The 20,202-nt window shown below is 32.7% G+C and overlaps 8 non-coding genes across 8 annotated transcripts; 4 read left to right on the top strand and 4 right to left on the bottom strand.

The window, feature by feature from the left end:
• The first annotated feature begins 1,488 nt into the window (after positions 1 to 1,488).
• LOC112535632 lies at positions 1,489 to 1,649 on the top strand. The gene has a single exon (XR_003079717.1). It is a non-coding gene; the product is annotated as a U1 spliceosomal RNA (small nuclear RNA).
• A 4,942-nt stretch (positions 1,650 to 6,591) lies between these two features.
• LOC112535625 lies at positions 6,592 to 6,785 on the top strand. The gene has a single exon (XR_003079712.2). It is a non-coding gene; the product is annotated as a U2 spliceosomal RNA (small nuclear RNA).
• Positions 6,786 to 8,787: 2,002 nt separating this feature from the next.
• LOC112535630 lies at positions 8,788 to 8,907 on the bottom strand. Its single transcript, XR_003079715.2, has one exon. It is a non-coding gene; the product is annotated as a U5 spliceosomal RNA (small nuclear RNA).
• A 674-nt stretch (positions 8,908 to 9,581) lies between these two features.
• Positions 9,582 to 9,742, top strand: LOC112535621. The gene has a single exon (XR_003079708.2). It is a non-coding gene; the product is annotated as a U1 spliceosomal RNA (small nuclear RNA).
• A 532-nt stretch (positions 9,743 to 10,274) lies between these two features.
• LOC125371273 lies at positions 10,275 to 10,461 on the top strand. The gene has a single exon (XR_007217574.1). It is a non-coding gene; the product is annotated as a U2 spliceosomal RNA (small nuclear RNA).
• A 7,806-nt stretch (positions 10,462 to 18,267) lies between these two features.
• Positions 18,268 to 18,463, bottom strand: LOC112535633. The gene has a single exon (XR_003079718.2). It is a non-coding gene; the product is annotated as a U2 spliceosomal RNA (small nuclear RNA).
• A 589-nt stretch (positions 18,464 to 19,052) lies between these two features.
• Positions 19,053 to 19,248, bottom strand: LOC125371257. The gene has a single exon (XR_007217557.1). It is a non-coding gene; the product is annotated as a U2 spliceosomal RNA (small nuclear RNA).
• A 560-nt stretch (positions 19,249 to 19,808) lies between these two features.
• On the bottom strand, positions 19,809 to 20,004 carry LOC112535622. Its single transcript, XR_003079709.2, has one exon. It is a non-coding gene; the product is annotated as a U2 spliceosomal RNA (small nuclear RNA).
• Positions 20,005 to 20,202: the final 198 nt, after the last annotated feature.

Here is a 20,202-nt window from a genome sequence, read left to right as displayed (position 1 = left end):
TAAAAATATGAGTCGATGATTTTATTGTGATTGAAAAAATTACTAGGAAAAGAAAGAAAGAAAGTAGGAACTAAAGAATTAAAGTTAGCTACCGTCATAAACTAAAAAATATATTTATATGTCAAGTAATGAGTTTAAGGCTAATAAATTATCAATTTAAACCTTATAAATCTTTTCTTATTGTTACTATCTTTCTCCCTCTCATAATCCAATACTTTCTTTCCCTAATCATTCTTCCTTCACTTTTTTCGAATTTTCATAATTTTTCTTGTTAACAAAAATCTCTCCAACGAGAGTACTACTGTACAAGACTTTCCTCTATGATTGCAATAATAGAGTTTCCTAAAGTCTATTATTTCTCCTTAAATAGAGTTTGCTTCCAATTTATCACTTTATTAAATTAGCTTTAACATATTTTCCTCTTCATCTCAAGTTTTGCTTCAAACCTATCATTCACTTCATTACACGGACCTGGTGCAGCCTTGCCAAATCTACTTTTAACTTTTCTTCATCCTGGAGCTTCACTCTGGCTTCCGAGTTTAGCATCAGGATTTTAAAATAATGCTCCACTCGTTACCTTCTCCTTTGCTCTCGAGGAGGAAACAATTCAAAACCAAATGGAATCGATCCCATAAACAATGAACGATTAAAAGTGTTAATAATGGTGAAATTAAGTACTTCAAAATTTTGATTCCAATAGTAAATGAAAACTGCTAAAGTTGGTTTTCTGAAATGGGAAATCAAACTGTTGTAATCATTAAAAAGAAAAAAGAAAAAAGAAAAAGAAATGTTTGCCATAGAGCAGATGCAGTGGAAACCATTTCTAATTATATTGTTTTAGGCTTAAAAGGCTCTTTTTTTCCATTAATTATGCCACAAAAAAGAATAAACATTTAATTGCAATGATACCTCGAGGACAGTATCAGTATCAAACTATCAAACACTAGATAAAAGCTTGCACAGGCAAAGTATTGTATTGATAAAGGGCAAATGTTAAAGGTTAAATTGAAAGGATTGAACTTGGATTGATGAAGAGCCCTTCCAAAAATTGTTAGAGAATAATTAACTATTTTATCAGGTATATACACAAAGGAAACCTGTACCTATACCAGAGTTAACTATAAGAGTATAATTGAATGCAAGAACCAGTTCACTAACTTACCAAAGATAAGCAACAGTTCCTCAGAACTAACTAACCAAATTGCCAGTGTTCAACTGCAAGAGATCTCAAATGGACATAAATATAGCTGTTCTTGTTATTGTGCACTAAGCTAAGACTTCAAGAGTGACTTACCATGACTTTAAGATGAAGGAAATGAACATCTGTACGAATTTTAAATGAAGAAAAGAAAAAGGAGCACTGCACATAACAACCAAAATATATTGGACTATGACATTGCTATAAAAATCGTATCCCACACGGAATAAGTATAACGAAAAAGTATTAAACATGGAATATAAATAGAAAGCAAATAGCATCAAGCAAACATACTTACCTGGACGGGGTCAATGGGCGATCAAGAAGTTTCATGGCCTAGGTAGTTGGTCTCCATTGCACTTAGGAGATGCACCTGCCTAAGGTCTCCCCAAGTGGGAGAGCCTATGTCATAATTTGTGATAGTGGGGGCCTGCGTTCGCGCGGCCCCTTTCCATGCCAATTCTAAGCTTGCCACTAACTCTGGGGAACCTATGAAACTAAAGCCAGACATTTTGAGTGATGAGTCCTATCAACGTGTACAAGTAGTCCTTTCAGCACTGTGAATTACTGATCCTACTGATATTGAATTTACAATAGCTTGTTACTGGGTTGAGCTACTCAGCCCTGCAAAAATCTAGCTGATACTCTTACTAGCAGACTCTTACTGCAACAGGTGTTGTTTAGTCAGACAGTTAGAAGAATCATTCCTTAATTTCTTTTCTTTTGTACACGGATGGAATATCCAAATTCGCACAGTAGAAACAAAGCTGAACATATTGGCAGGATATATTCTCTTTTAACATAACAATCTTAAAAACCAACAATTCAATTGCTACAAAGAGCCAATGTTTCAATGTTTATACAGTCTTGGAACAGTAACATTTCAGCCCACATCGACGAGGCAAAATAAGAATGTGTTGGTAAGCTAGAACTGAAAGTATTTTTAAGAACTTGCAGAAATCATATTGTTCATTGAATAGCTAAGCCCTATTTATACAGCAAGATTTTAAAATTAAAATCCAAAAACATCTGCTACAAATCAAGATAATCTAAACTGATTATTGACTACCTTATTTGTCTTAAAACTAGAATTGATATTTTATTTGCCTAAAGACTAGGACAAAATATAACTAATGCAGCTTCAAAAATCATAAAGTTAACACTCGATGTTGGAGCTGCAAACTCTAAGCTTTTGCCTCAAGAACTCAAATCTGGCTGTAAGCAATGCCTTTATGAAAATGTCAGCATATTGGTTTTCTGTATTGCAATAAAGCAGCTGCACTTCTGCCATGGAACACCGGGTTGTTAGTTATTGATATTGCAGCTTGGTTGTCCACAAATATCTGTGTGATTTCCTCTTGCTCTATATGCAAATCTGTCAAAAGTTTTCTTATCCAGAGTGCTTGATTTGCAGCAGCATTAGCTGCCGCATATTCTGCTTCTGCCGTGGATTGTGCAATAATTTCTTGTTTCTTCGAACACCAGGAAAAAATTCTAGAACCAAGACTAAAACAGTAACCTGAGGTACTACATATATCATCAGCACATCCAGCCCAATTGCTATCCGAATAACCATGGAGACTGAAATTTTCAACTTGACTGAACTTTATGCCATAATCAATAGTGCCTTTTACATATCTCAGAATTCTTTTGCTGCTTGTAAATGAATTTCACTAGCACAGTACATGTATCTTGATAACAAACTCACAGCATGCATGATGTCTGATCTGGTTGTTGTCAAGTACATCAAACAACCAATTAAACTTCTATACAGTTTATTATCAACTTTTTTAGCTCCATCTTCTTTTGAAAACTTTTCCTTTTGATTCATTGGAGTTGCAACCAGCTTTCATGCTTCCATGTTAAATTTTTTGAGGACTTCTTTTGCATATTTTTGCTGGCTCACAATTATTTTTTTCGTTGCACCTGCATTCCAAGAAAAAATGTCATTTCTCCAAGATCTGTCATTTCAAAGACCTCTTTCATCTCCTCTTTGAACTTGCCAATCAGCTCCAGTCTACTTCCTATTACAAGCAAGTCATCAACATAAACAGACACCACAAGTATTTCGTCACCACTCTTTTTGATATACAAAGTAAATTCACTTAGGTATTTTTCAAAACCTAAGTCCAGCATGTATGTATCAATTCTGCTATACCAAGACCTTGGCGCCTGTTTTAAGCCATACAGGGCCTTTTTTAGCCGATACACCTTCTCTTCTTCTCCTTGAATAGTAAAACTTTGTGGTTGTTCAATAAATATTTCTTCCTCTAGATACCCATTTAAAAATGCTGATTTGATATCCATTTGATGTACAAGCCAACCTTTTTGTGCAGCAAGGGCCAATAGCATCTGTACAGTATCCATCCTAGCAACCGGAGCAAAAATCTCTGAAAAATCTACCCCAAACATTTGAGCATACCTCTTGACAACCAGCCTCGCCTTGTACTTGTTTACAGAACCATCAGGAACGAGTTTGGTTATATAAACCCATTTCACTCTTATAGCTTTCTTATGATTTGATCTGTCCAACGGTTCCCATGTTTGATCCTTTTCAATCATGCCAAGCTCCTTCTTTATTGCAGCCATCCATTTTTTATCAGCTGCTGCTTCTTCATACCCTGCAGGCTCCATCACAGCAACATTACACTTTTGATAGATGTCAGAAAGTGATCGGGTTCCTCTAACAGGTTCATGACCTATGTCATCATCTTCCTCATGAAGCTCGATCTTTTTTTTAGCATCACAGCTCCAGCTATCTAACTCATGAAATTGTTTCACTCTGCTGATTATAACTTTATTGTGGTGTGGCAAGTAGATTTTGTAGGCCTTTGAGGATGAGTTGTAGCCTACAAAAATTTCAGGTTCTGCTTTTTTTGTCCAATTTGTCTCTCTTAACTTGATGAATGTAAGAGAAACACAAGCAACCAAAAGCTTTCAAATTAACAAATTCTGGTTTGTAGCCATACCATGCTTCAAATGGGGTTCTTTTATGCAAAGCTTTAGTTGGAAGTCTATTCAGCAGATAAACCGCTGTGTTTACCGCCTCTGCCCAAAATTTCTTCGATAGCCCTTTGTCATGAATTAAGCACCTTGCCATCTCCATAATTATTCTATTTTTTCTCTCCACCATGCCATTTTATTGCGAATTATAAGGTGCTGTCAACTGATGCTCGATGCCTGCATCTTGATAAAATTTGTTAAATTTTTCGGAAGTATATTCAGCTCCATTATCAGATCTAATCACCTGCATCTTGCAACCACTTTGAGTTTTCACGAAAGCTTTAAACTTTTAAAAAATGTCAGCAACTTCAGATTTCAACTTCATGAAATAAATCCAGCAAATTATTGTATGATCATCAATGAAAGCAATATAGTACTTACTACCATTCAATGATGGTGTTCTAATGGGTCCTCCTACGTTAGTGTGTACTAATTGTAATTTTTGAACAGCCCTCCAAGCCTTATTTTATGGAAAAGGGAGCCTTGTTTGTTTCTCGTATCGACAACTTTCACATGCAGGTAGCTCCTTCTCCAATTAAGGCAAGCCCTTTTCAAGATTGTTTTTCTTCATAAAAAGTATAGCGGCATGGTGGAAATGCCCCAACCTTTTGTGCCAAAGCAAAGCATTGTTATCTTCTTTGTGTATAGCAGTCTGCTCTTCTTGCATTAAGTCTAAGGCAAAGCTTTTGTCTTTCATATGGACTTTGAATACGTCTCTGCTTTTTGCATCTTTGATTATGCAATTTTTATCTTCAAACAAAACCTTATATCATTTTTCCAACAGTTGAGCAACACTCAAAAGGTTTTGATTAATTTCAGGCACATATAAGACATCAAAAATAAATTTCAAACCTGTGTGACCTTTAATTGCACTGTTCCTTTGCCTTTTACACCGATATGTGCCCCATTTCCAATTCTGACTTTAGAGACAGCAATCGGATGAAGCTCTTTGAAGAGTTCACGATCATAAGACATGTGGTTTGTACAACCACTATCTATAAACTAGCTTTCGGTTGAGTTGCTGGTGGTGAAGTAGGATGCCACAAATATTTGCTAGCCATCTTGTGGATTTTGAGCAGCATTAGCTTCTCTTTCTTGTTGTGGAGACCTGCATATTTTTTTCATATGTCCTAACTGTCCATATTTATTACATTTCACATCTGGCCTCCACCAACACCTTTTTTGTGGGTGATTGGTCTTTTTACAGTAAGGACAGCATGGAAAACTTGAGGATTATTTTTTTTTTTATTGTCATATGTAGAACCTCCAGGCTGCTTGTTTTTATTCTGTATCTTTTTCTTGCTCTTGCCACCATTGTAGCTTTGTAATTTGGCTTGAAGAGCACCCTCTACTGTTCCTCCTTGTCTCATACGTCTTCTTTGTTCCTGCGGCTGCAAAGCATTCAACAATTTTGCCAAGGTGATAGTTGACGGGTCTTTCATATTTTCCAAAGATGATATTGTAGTCTCAAATCTTTCAGGAATTGTGATAAGGGGTTCTTGCACAATCCTAGAATCAGAGAAATCAAAGCCAAGGAGTCTTACGTTGTTGACAATGCCAAGCAGTTTATCAGAATATTCCTTGATCATCTCTAATTCTTTCATCTTTTCCAACTCAAATTCTCTGCATAAATTTAATGATTTTATACCTCTGACCCTTTCGTCTCCTTCATACTCCTGCTTTAAGAAATCCCAGATCTCTTTGGCAGTTCTCATGGTTATTATTCTATTAAAAATAGAAGTTGAGACTGCTGCAAACAAGCTAGCTCTGGCTTTGGATTTTTGCTGCTTCCGATCTCTGTAATTTTTTATCTGAGCCATAGTTGGATTGTTTGGTAAGGGAGGAATTTCATATTCCTGTTCTACAGCTTCCCATACATCAATAGCATCAAAATAGGCTTCCATTCTAACAGCCCATCCTTGATAATTTGTGCCGTCAAAAATTTGAGGAGCAATTGCAGTGAATGAAGCTTATGTATTCATGTTTTTAATGGTTGTGGTTTTGTGTTTATATAGGTGGATGAAGAGTATTTATGTTTTTTTTTTCTTGGATGTTTAATTTCACAGGTCCTTTAAGATATTGTTATGATACCAGTTTGTTGGTAAGCTAGAACTGAAAGTATTTTTAGGAACTTGCAGAAATCATATTGTTCATTGAATAGCTAAGCCAACTATTTATACAACAAGATTTTGAAATTAAAATGCAGAAAAATCTGCTACAAATCAAGATAATCTAAACTGATTATTGACTACCTTATTTGCCTTAAAACAAGGATTGATATTTTATTTGCCTAAAGACTAGGACAAAATATAACTAATGCAAAAATCATAAAGTTAACAGAATGTGAGAGAAAGCGATAATAAAAGGAAAGTGAAGGTATTGAGAAAAGCATATCTTTCTCGGCCTTTTGGCTAAGATCAAGTGTAGTATCTGTACTTATCAGTTTAATATCTGATACGTGGATTATCGATCCACATGATATTAAATTTATTTTTTAATGGGAGGTTTCACTACAGCAGCTTGCTATTGGAATCCTCATGGGTCGCCTTTGCATTGCAATACTGCATAGGCTAGCGCAACCCAACCAAATCTACCTTTTAACTTTTCGTACTTCTAAAAATCTTCACTCTGGCAGAGTTTAGACAAGCTACACAAATCCGCATTGCTCTCAAGTTAAACAACCCAAGCCTCTCATAACCAATGAAGGATATTCTGAAAAATAATTTTTTGATGGTTCAACTGAATGTGTTTAAAATTATGGAGAAATAAATCCTTTAAGATTTTGATCCTAAGTGTTCTAAAATGGGATATCAGACTGCTCTATTTTTTAAAAGAAAAAAATGTTTGAAGTGGAAACCATTTCTGATTTTATTGTAATTTAGATTTTAGGGGTAAAGGGCTCCATTTCTTTCAATTGATTGTGTCACAAAAGAATTAAACAACTGTAATGATACGGGTCAGCAATAACAGTTAATAATATATTTAAAAAATATAAATAAATAAATCATGACGGATTTGCAATGAAAATTCATATTTTAATAATAAAATATAAAAGAGTTAGCGACAGTTTACCACGAGAGTTTAGCGACGTCTAAGCCTACCGACGGTTTATTGACAACTTTTATCCGTCAGTATTTAGAGATATAACGCCATTTTGCCTACGCCAATAACAATGGTAGCCTTACGTCAAATGTCGTCGCCGTGTATACCAACAGACTTGTTTGATGTCATTACGATGGCAACGATGCCCGCTTTAGCGGCGGACTGTGTCGATCACTAAGCCGTCACTAAACTCTTTTAGCAACGCCATCCACACTTTTGGCGATGACACTGTCCATCGCTAAACACTGTTTTTTCTTTTTGTGGTGCTTGTCATCTAGTCTGATTCAAAAATGGCAATAGGGGTTAGAGGTGAGATTGAAAATGCTCCTTGAAAGCTTTGGGATCATCTCCATAAGATAAAATATAATTTCAACTCTATGGCCTTATATCATTTTCTCTCATGTCTAAAGAGAAACAAACAACATAGCATATGATTTAACTAAAAGAGGTGGCCTCACTACTGAGGAGTGGGTTGCGTGGCTTTAATCTCATATTTGTCTTCGGCTTATTTCCTTTTAGTTTTCTTGTATCTGTATTCTGGGGTCTTTTCACTTACTTTTAGGAGTTAGGAGTCCTCTGAGGTGTATTTGGTCAACCTATTGGCTTGGGTGGTTCTCCTATAAGTAAGTTTATCCCCATTTTAAATGATATTAATAAAACCACTTTTGTAACAAAAAAATTGAGTATAAGCTATTCTAATTAATTAATTTATAAATATTTGATTGATTAAAATTATACCTTTTATAAAATTGATTATATTTATTATTCATACACGCCCTATTAAAATAAAAAATATATTTAATTAGTTAATTGTCAACATAAAATTTATGATAGAGCTTTCCGATGACAGGCTCCCCTCATCACCCACATCACAAACTTTCTGATGACACCAATTTCATGGCAATTATACTCTATTGAAAAATCAATGATTGATCGAGGACTAGATCGAAGAATCATATGTTGGACTCATTCTTTATGCATCATTTTGAATTCGTAGACATATTCGGATTGTCGATCGGACTTCGACGGCCAGAGGTGAGCCAACTGCCTTAGCTCGAGTCTGGGTAAATTCTTTAGCCTAATAATTTTAAGATGGTTGATTAAAAATATATTGGTATTAATTTGAGAAAAATGATTTATTGTATGTATGAATGTATCTTTGGAAAATTAAAATGTGTTGTTAAATTTAGTAAAGTTGAGCGATGACTATTATTAGTTGCTTTACAAATATTTAAAAAGTGAAGTTAATTAGCTAGAATATAAGATTTAGCGGAACTTAAAATCTTAGCCAGAAATTTGCAATAATAAATTAATTATATATACAATTGAGATTCTAATTAAGTGATTAATTTATAATTAAATTTGATTATGTTATTAGTAAATAATTGACATAATGACAGAAGAATATTATATTTTGTCAGAATAAATAAAGATAGTAAAATTTGCGCTTAAGTGATTAAAGAAATTGAATTGATAAAAGGCTCAACTCTAACAAGAGAAGAGCCCTTCCAAAAATTATGGTATGCCAACTCAAAGCAGCAAGCACACGGTATTCTTTAGTAAAAGGCGAAAGAATAGTTCGCTATGTGCTTATTGCGCGGCTCCATATCTCTCATCCTGCACACGGTATTCTTTACTCTGGCTTCCGAGTTCAGACAAGAAGCACAAATCTACCGAGGATTCTGTTTGTTAGCATCAGGATTTTAAAATCCACTCGTTACCTTCTCCTTTGCTCTCGAGTGGGAAACAATTCAAAACCAAATGGAATCGATCCCATAAACAATGAAAGATTAAAGGATCAACTAAATCATTATTTCCTCATGTCAACAAAATCATATTCATCCTGGGAATGACAAGTATATACACAAAGGAAACCGGTACCTGTACCAGAGTTAAATATTAGAGAATAATTGAATTCAAGAACCAATTCACTCACTTACCAAAGATAAGCACCAGTTCCTCAGAATTAACTAACCAAATTGCCAGTGTTCAAATGCAAGAGATCTCAAATGGACATAAATATAGCTGTTCTTGTTATTGTGCACTAAGCTAAGTGTCAATTCCTTAAACTTGATTACATATTTTAGTATTGTTACATCTGCAAAAGCGCTAAGAACCGCGATTCTATTTGTAATTAAGCAAAAAAAAAACCGCGATTTCAAGAGTGACTTACCATGACGGTGTCATTGCTATAAAAATCGTATCCCACACGGAATAAGTATAACGGAAAAGTATTAAACATGGCATATAAATAGAAAGCAAATAGCATCAAGCAAACATACTTACCTGGACGGGGTCAATGGGCGATCAAGAATGTTCATGGCCTAGGTAGTTGGTCTCCATTGCACTTAGGAGATGCACCTGCCTAAGGTCTCCCCAAGTGGGAGAGCCTACGTCATAATTTGTGATAGTGGGGGCCTGCGTTCGCGCGGCCCCTTTCCATGCCAATTCTAAACTTGCCACTAATTCCGGGAAACCTATGAAACTAAAGGCATGTCTGGTGAAAAATTTAAAGCAGCTTCATTTTGAGGGATGAGTCCTATCAACGTGTATAAGTAGTCCTTTCAGAACTGTGAATTACTGATCCTACTGATATTGAATTTACAATAGCTTGTGACTGGGTTGAGCTACTAAGCCCTGCAAAATCTAGCTGATACTCTTACTAGCAGACTCTTACTGCAACTGGTGTTGTTTAGTCAGACAGTTAGAAGAATCATTCCTTAATTTCTTTTCTTTTGTACACGGAGGGAATATCCAAATTCGCAGTAGAAACAAAGCTGAACATATTGGCAAGATATATTCTCTTTTAACATAACAATCTTAAAAACCAGCAATTCAATTGCTACAAGGAGCCAATGTTTCAATATTTATACAGTCTTCGAACGCTAACATTTCAGCCCACATCGACGAAGCAAAAGAAGAATGTGAGAGAAAGGGATAATAAAAGGGAAGTGAAGGTATTGAGAAAAGCATACCTTTCTCAGCTTTTTGGCTAAGATCAAGTGTAGTGTCTGTTTTTTTTAGTTTAATATCTGATAAGTTTAATATCTGATATGTGGATCATTGATCCACATGATATTAAATTCATCTTTTTAATGGGAGGGTTCACTACAGTGGCTTGCTACCGGAATCCTCATGCATGGGCTGGCGCAACCCAACCAAATCTACCGTTTAAGTTGTCATACTTCTGAATTTATAAATATTTAATTGATTAAAATTATACCTCTTATAAAATTGATTATATTTATTATTCATGCACGACCTAGTAAAATAAAGAATATATTTAATTAGTTAATTGTCAACATATAATTTATGATAGAGCTTTTCGATGACAAGCTTCCTCGTCACAAGCTTTTCAATAACACCAATTTCGTTGTAATTGGACTCTTTTAAAAAATTAATGGTTGAAAAAATTAATGGTTGAAAATTGTCCGGTGTATTTTGGGATGATCGGGGACTAGATTAGAGAATTATATGCTGGACTCATTCTTTACGCATCATTTTGAGTTCATGGACACATTCAGATTGTCTATCGGACTTCGACAGCTAGAGGTGAGTCAACTGCCTTATCTCGCATCTGATTAAATTCTTTAGCCTAATAATTTTAAAATTGTTGATTAAAAATATATTAGTATTAATTTGAGAAAAATGATTGAGTGTATCTATGAATGTATCTTTGGAAAATTAAAATGTATTATTAAATTTAGTAAAGTTGAACAATGTGATAATCTTACAAAAACTCTACTATTAGTTGAATTATACATATTTAAAAAGTGAAGTTAATTAACTAGAAAATAAGATTTAGCGGAACTTAAAATCTTAGCCAGAAATCTACAATAATAAATTAATTATATATAATTGAGATTTTAATTAAGTGATTAATCAATAATTAAATTCGATTATGTTATTAGTAAATAATTGACATAATTATAAAAGAATATTATACTTTTTTAGAATAAATAAATATAGTAGAATTTACACTTAAGTGATTAGAAAAATAAATAGAATTAATATTAGCTATATGATAAATAATATTGTTGGCATGAAATAAGTAGATCGGATGTGATGCTTGATTTGTGGGGTAGATCAATTTTTATTTTTATACTCAGGGTTAATTAAAATAGTCGGCAGATAAATATTAATGTTAGAAAATAAATAAATAGGAGTAATAATTAGTATTAATCTAGTTATTAATCGGTATAGAGGAAAATATTTAGACAAGCTAAAAATAATTATTAGACAATTGTGAATGATGAATGATTTTGTTCATGATAGATTAAATTCAATAAACTTTGGAGGTCTCGGATGAAAAAATATTATGAGATACATTATGTATACTTTCTTACAGGTTGTGGACTCCTTTTACTAGGGAAACTAGTTCATTTTATAGGGAGGTGCTGCCAGATTTTCGGTAGAATTAATTAATCAAAATGAAAAGGAAACTAATAGGATTAAGCTAAAATAAGATCAAAATTAAAAAGTTAAAATTAGATTTTAGATATAGGATAATAAACATTAGTTAAGGATAGAAATATATTTTACATCCTAGAGGAGCTATAATTGGAGATGTTTATCGGTGAGTTTTAGGATTGTATGCTCGAATAGCAGTCTGGAGAAAATTAACAGAAAGTTTAGTGAAAGCATAGTGGGTCAGGCCCTACATACTAGGTGAGTGGATAAACTAATAATATCATATCTTTGAGTAGTATATTATTTATATTTATATTCTCATGAATTATTGAAATGTTTCTTTTAGAAGTTCGTTATTTTAAATGTATTTGAACTTCATTATTTGGTATAGAAATTGAGAACAGAGAATTATATTTTTGGCTTTACTTTATATGTGATTATGATTTTACATAACTGGATAAATGATTATATGACTTATGAGATCACACATTGGACATTAGGTGTTATCAGAATATACTGTCTTTGTGATAACGCTTAGTATACACATTGTTTTTATGGCATATGCTAGGAGGTGCTTTTTAGGGGCTTATTGTTTGCACGCGTATGACTAGGATTTGCGCTTTGGGCTGCATGGTTAAGATGTCTGAGCGCCCAAAGTTGCTAGAAATTAGTAAGGTACATCTTTGAGGGTATACTGGTTTCTACTAAATTATTGATTTTATTTGATGTTGTTTTACTTGACATGATCTCAGATCTTAAATTATTACCGACATTGTCTTGAAATGAGCTGAGAATATGTTGACCTCAAATGAGAAAATGTATTGCAGTTCCACATACATAACGAAGAGATTATTTATCTATTTAGTTAATAAAATTTCATTTGTGCAGTTAGAATGCCTTTGATCAAATATTTATTTTCAAAATAATAGTAGTATTTTTTTCAGTAGAAAAGTATTTATAAATAGTATAATAATATATATGTTTATTTCAATCATTGTTTGTTCCCATTTGTTATTTGTTTATCCTCTTTCTAAATTTTACTCGCCTATTTTTCTACCCATCAGTGTTATACAGGATGTGTAAAAGTAGCAATACATTGTCGGTTAAGAGACATATATAATCAATATCATTATATCCTTAAATTTCGTTGATCAAGATGCAAGAAACATAAAACAGTTCTTCTCAGTGGACAAATATGGCAATTGGGTTAAGGTTTTGTCCACCTGAGAAAGAGTTGGTAACTTATTATCTATACATAAAGAACAATGGCAAATTTTCATCTATTGAAAACTAGCTTCCTATGAAATATTGTGATTTCTACAGTAAAGAAGATCCTTGGAAAATATGGAAGAAGTCTGGTAGAGACAAGTTGAGCAATCATAAAGGTCTTTACTTCTTCACAATATTAAAGAAGATAACCCCTGGTCGGGACCATAATATCAATCGCAGGATTGTCTCCACCGCAAGGACTTGGCATAGTGAGACTTTAGGTAATAGCTCAAAACTTCATCATAATGGGGTTACAACATATATGAAGCGATTTAATTATAAGAATCCATCGAAATTAGACCAAGATCATTGTTGGAACATGCTTGAGTATAGTTTGGAGGGTGGAGAATCTCGTTATGCTCTTTGTCAACTTAAAAATAGCAGAGAACAATCTAGGAAAAAAGAAGAGACAAATTGTTAATGATAACTTTGTGGAGGCTTTTAAACCTATAAAGAGCTTAAGGGTTGAGCAAGAATTGCTAAATTTGATTATAGAAAAGCCTAAGGCGGTTGATGTAGTACCTGCTATGCAAGAACAAGATGTAGGCAAAATGCATAAACCATACTATTATTATAACTATTATATCCATTTAATATCTCGATTCAATAATCATAAAAGATAATACCCTAGTTAACCAACAATAAATCATGTAACATTATTTTTTATTATTACGTAATAATATGGCAGCCAGATTCTCTCACTAACTACTACATCACCTCCTATTTGGACACAACTAATCCTGGTTAGTTGTTGAACATTCTCTTAGCTCCTCTACCTTGAACCCATACCTTGCAATTGCACTTGGGGATTAAGATTTTTAGGGTTACTAGGATTAATTATGTACAGGTCAGTGGTGACGTGGAAGCTAGAGAAATAATCTAGCGACCATATCAACACAAAAATGGTAGGAACTATGAGGTGTAATTTAGTCATAAAATTGTAATTTATTTTTTTTCAATCGTTCAATGATATGTCTGATTTAGTACTCACAAGTGCACGAACCGTTGTTATCGTAAAGCGGTAAATTCACCTCGATGTCAATCTCTCAAGGAACTATGAGGCTACTTATTATAGTCTAATTATCAACATAAAATAATAAAAATAAATTTAGACACTCTAAACTAATATTCTGAGAAAGTAGGATATTCATAAAATAAATAAAATAAACTATAAAGTAAATATGTAATGCAAAAGCAAATGCTTGTAATTTAAAACTATGTGCTAAAGGCAGTATTTAGCCTAGCTATTTACTTAGTAATCTCTTTATTTCACTTTAAGCATAGATTTAATGAATTAGATAGTGATGTGCCTTTTTCTTTAGCCACTCAAACAATAATATAACTAAAGTTTTTTTTTATCAAACATAGATTGAAACAAAGTTGGTGTCTCTAATACACAATATAAGTCTGTCTAATATATAAGACTAAAGGTATCATTATCTCCATCAAATATTATCCTACAATAACTCTTAATATAAATTCTAATAATAATACAATGACTAAAACGCCCTCCTTGGGCCTTTTATAATTCGGCTAGCATAGCAAATAGCAGATCCACACGTTTTAATCTTGGGCCTTTGAAATCAACAGTTCTATTTAAGCTCATTTTTTGAGTATTTTTCTCCATATTTTTCTCTTTTGGCTAATATTATAAGAAAATAGACAATTAAGCTTACATGAGGTAAAAGTATATATTATTCTCATATTATATATATAAAACATACTATTAAAGCACTAAAACATCCTAAATATAAATACATAATTTGGACCTATCATTCAGCTTTAATTTTGATTGCAATTTAGTCACCTTATAAATAAGAAATCGACATGTCATATTTTTTCTAATTCTAGTAGCTTTTGAAAAATTTATCCCATAAAATTAAGGGTGAGCGAAAAAATCAAATCGATCGGAATTGAATATCAGTAGCTTCGATCAATAGAAACTAAATTATAAAAATATTTAATAAACAAAACATATAAAGTTTAAATTTCAATGTGAAACTTAAAAAGTTTCAGTTTGACAATATTTATGTCCTTAAATAAGTCATTTTAAGCTCACACACAAGAATTAAGAAATATAGAATATTAAATTGCCTCAGTTATAATAAAAATAGTTTTATGGGTAAAATATCAATTTATTAAAATATATAAAATTTCTATAAAATTCTTTTCACTTTAGTGAATTACTTTTTTCCTACTTCATTAATACTCTCTCTTACACTGAATAAAAATAAAATTAGAAAAAAAGTAATTTCCTTTCCAAAAGAAAAGAAGTAACTAATTACCATTAGTTGCTAAAAATAACATTTAATTTAAAATAATATTTTTTTTAAACTATATTTATTTCAGAATAGAGAAAGTAATATACCATAATTTATAAAGAAAATGAATAATTAAGTAGTTTAATTAAATTCGTCAAATTTTAGTTTAAAAATAAATAAAAATATGAAAATAAGAGAACAAAGTTTCTTTAAATGGAAATTATCATGTTTGTCATTCATAAAATAAAACAAGTACATCTTGACACATAATTATATCTAATTAAATTAACACTAATCAGATAAATAAATAGATAAGGGTTTACATGAATTATATAAATTCAAGTACCCGTATAAACTTTAAATAGGTCATATATAAATAAATGAGTCATATATAAATACTGGAATCCTCGTTGCATTATTCCATGGGCCTGATGCACCCCAACCAAATATGCTATTAACTTTTCTTGATTCTGAAGAGGCAAGCTGCACAAATCTACTAAAAATTTCTGTAAATTAGAATCAACATTATAATTTTGTGATTCATCAACTAAATGATTGTTTTCTCATTTCAATATAATTATTCTCAAGGGAAGCAAGTTCTTTAAAAAAAGGGCTTTGAAATAGAATATCATATTGGAAAAAGATGCAAATAAGCCCTTAACGTTTGAAGCAAGGAGCAAATAAGCCCTTAATCTATTTTTTAGTGCAAATAAATACATAAAAATATTTTACTGTATTCTAAACTCCCTAAATAGACGGAGACTCAATTGCAAATAACATCGTTATCCAATAACATTTTCAAAATCAATTCTAATTTTTAATTTTAAGAAACCTGTAATTTTGATTTTTTTAAAAAGAGAAATTAAAAAGTCATCACCTTCACCACCTACGACCCTTCTCTATCATTATTATCCTCATCACCATCACAACTGAGAGCTTCAGCCAATAAAGGATCTCCATTACTATAGAGAAGACTATATGTAACGACCTGGAACCATATTACATGAGATATTATCTGCTTTGGCCCTCAAAGGCCTCACGATTTTGTCCATTTGGCGGGTTCGAGAACTTTCGAGGAGGTCTCCCATCCTGGAATTTTTCTAAACTAAGCAAGTTTAACTTTGGAGTTCCTACAACTCTACAGCCAAACAATCAAAAAGTGCCTCATGTGATTATTTCAAACTCTTTACATATATATTATCAACCATTCCTCGCTCCATTTTAATGTGTAATTCGATTAATTCATGTACTCCTGTACCTTAAAGTGTTGTCATCCTAGAAACCTGCCAGTAGCCGCTCCTTGTCCAGGCATCCTATCTTTGCCCCGACGTCCACTTCCCGCCCTCATCGGACCACTCTCTAGGTCAGGTTGTCACATGCCCACCAGCTTCTGCCTAGTTCATCCTCGAACCACACATCTGCTAGAGGGGTCCTACTTTGATACCATTTATAATGACTCAGAACCAGATCACATGAGATATTGTTCGCTTTGGCCCCCACTGGCCTCACGATTTTGTCCTTTTAGCGGGTTTGAGAACTTCACAGGAGGTCCCCCATCCTGGAATTTCTCTGTACCAAGTACGTTTAACTTTGAAGTTCCTACAACTCCATATCCAAACAACCAAAAAGCACCTCGTGTTATTAGTTCCAACTCCTTACATATATGTTATCAACCATTCCCCCCACCCCTCATTTCAATATGCAATTCGATTCATTTATGTACCCCCGCACCTTAGAGTGCTGCCATCCTAGAAGCCTGCCAGTAGTCGCTCCTTGTCCATACATCCTATCTTTGCCTCAGCATCCACTTTTCGCCCTCATCAGACCGCTCTCTAGGTTAAGCTGTCACATGCCCACCAGCTTCTGCCTGGTTCGTCCTCGAACCACACATCTACTAGAGGGGTCTTGCTCTGATACCATTTGTAACGTCTCCGAACCAGATCACACGAGATATTGTTCACTTTGTTCCCCATTGGCCTCACAATTTTATCCTTTAGCGGGTTCGAGAACTTCACAAGAGGTCCCCCATCCTGGAATTTCTCTGAACCAATTTTAGAGTTCCTACAACTCCACATCCAAAAAGCCAAAAAGCGCCTCATGTTATTAGTTCTAACTCTTTACATATATATCATAAACCATTCCCTGCCCCATTTCAATGTGCAATTCGATTCATTCATGTACCCCCGTACCTTAGAGTACTGCCATTCTAAAAGCCTGCTAGTAGCCGTTCCTTATTCAGGCATCCTATATTTGCCCCAGCGTCCACTACACCATGTGCTTAATTTCTTTGAAAAATCAAATACCCAAAATTTACTATCTCAATTTTATTTCTTTCTCATTATTAATATAGATATAATCTTTCAAATACCTAAAAGCAAACATCAATAATATCAAAGCAAACACTTTAAATCAATAATCTCAAATTTGACAATTTATCTCACATCTTCAAAATTTCATTTTGTAAGCAAGAAGCATTAGAGCAGAGGAATTACAAGAAGAATAAGTGGAAGTGGATAAAGAAGCTAAAGGAGGAAGAAAAGATTAGTTGGAAGAATGTCAAAAGTTGGAGCGCGAGGAAACAGTGCTGCTACCTTCATCATCGGCACAATCTCGATCTCGATTTCACTCCGAAATCTTAATTTCCAATTCGTGGTTTTCGGTAATTAAATTCTTTTTTCTTTCTTTTTTACAAATATAATATCTATTTTATACTACTTTTACCATTGCTATCACTTCTTTTTTTTGTTTCTTTTTATTTCCTCCAACAATGAAGAAGGTGCGCTATTTTAATAAATAATCACTTGCTTCTTTTACTTTTTCACTAAAATGAGAAATAATAAAAAATCTAATACATGGTTGAAAGAAAATAAATCAAATATAAATAAAATTATGCAGTAACCAGTTCGAGAACTAGTCGATTAAAGTATTGTCATATCCAAACTCAATTAATTTCACTTACCTCTTTCAACTCAACTTATTGTCTCTTACAATAAAAAAAAAGGACACATAATTGAACTAGATTTGGAGGGTTGCACTAGGCCTGTGCTATAGTGCAACACACAGGCAACGCTCAAGGACTCTAATAGCAAGCTATTTTGATGAGCCCTCTCCCTAAAAAAATAAATTTAATATCATGTGAATCAATGATTCACGTATCAGATATTAAACTGATAAGAACAGATACTACACTTGATCTTAGCCAAAAGGCCGAGAAAGGTATGCTTTGTTTGTTAACTTCACTTTCCTTTTATATTTGTTCCTCTAGCAATTTTTTTTGGCTTCTCAATGTGGGATATATACTTTTATCATGAGTTCACAGTTTCATAATACATTTGCCAGTTTTGTTTTCCTATTTCGTTCAACTAAGAGTGTATAATGAAATTTAAATATTTTAGAGAGAAAATTACATAAAATATTGTATTTTTTAAAAAATATTGTTTTTACTTAAGTTTTTTCTATTATTTTTTACTAATATAATATATATTTTATACTAATGTTTTTACCATTGTTGTCACTTCTTTTTCTTGTTTCTTTTTATTCCCTCCAACAATGAAGAAGGTGGGCTATTTTAATAAATAATCACTTGCTCCTTTTAATTTTTCACCAAAATGAGAAATAATAAAAAATCTAATACATGGGTGAAAGAAAATAAATCGAATATCAAATAAAATTATGCATTAACCAGTCAGAGAACTAGTCGTTTAAAGTATTGTCATATCCAAACTCAATTAATTGCACTCACCTTCTCTTTCAACTCAACTTATTGTCTCTTGCAATAAAAAAAAGGACATATAATTGAACTAGATTTGGAGGGTTGCACTAGGCCTGTGCTATAGTGCAACACACAGGCAACGCTCAAAGACTCTAATAGCAAGCTATTGTGATGAGCCCTCTCCCTAAAAAAATAAATTTAATATCATGTGAATCAATGATTCACGTATCAGATATTAAACTGATAAGAACAAATACTACACTTGATCTTAGCCAAAAGGCCGAGAAAGGTATGCTTTGTTTGTTAACTTCACTTCCCTTTTATACTTGTTCTTCTAGCAGTTTTCTTTTGGCTTCTCAATGTGGGATATATACTTTTGTCATGAGTTCACAGTTTCATAATACATTTGCAAGTTTTGTTTTCCTATTTCTTTCAATTAAGAGTGTATGGTGAAATTTAAATATTTTAGAGAGAAAATTACATAAAATATTATATTTTTTTATAAATATTATTCTTCCTTTACTTTTCTTCTTTTTTACTAATATAATATTTAGTTTATACTAATTTTTTTACCATTGCTGTCACTTCTTTTTATTTTTTTTCTTTATTTCCTTCAACAACGAAGAAGGTGGGCTATTTTAATAAATAATCACTTGGTCCTTTTAAGTTTTCACCGAAATAAAAAATAATAAAAAATCTAATATATGGTGAAAGAAAATAAATCTAATATCAAATAAAATTATGTATTAACGAGTGAGTGAATTAGTCGTTTAAAGTATTGTCATATAAAAACTCAATTAATTTCACTCACCTATCTCTTAAAAAAAAAAAACACATAATTGAACTAGATTTGGAGGGTTGCACCAGGCCTGCGCTATAGTGCAAAACACAGGCAACGCTCAAGGACTCCAATAGCAAGCTATTGTGATGAGCCCTCTCCCTAAACAAATAAATTTAATATCATGTGAATCAATGATTCACGTATCAGATATTAAACTGATAAGAACAGATACTACACTTGATCTTAGCCAAAAGGCCGAGAAAGGTATGCTTTGTTTGTTAACTTCACTTTCCTTTTATACTTTCCTTTTATACTTGTTCCTCTAGCAGTTAACTTCATCATACTTATTCATTTATGTTACTCTCAAGATTTATTATTTGAATTTTTTCTATTATTTTTTTTTCTTTTCAATAGAATTATTTTTTTTACTTTCAAAACTATGTTCATTTATAAATTTATATTTATA

The sequence above is a fragment of the Ricinus communis genome, chromosome 9 (assembly GCF_019578655.1).
Source record: "Ricinus communis isolate WT05 ecotype wild-type chromosome 9, ASM1957865v1, whole genome shotgun sequence".
Classification (NCBI taxonomy): Eukaryota; Viridiplantae; Streptophyta; class Magnoliopsida; order Malpighiales; family Euphorbiaceae; genus Ricinus; species Ricinus communis.
This window is presented reverse-complemented; position numbering and strand designations above follow the sequence as displayed.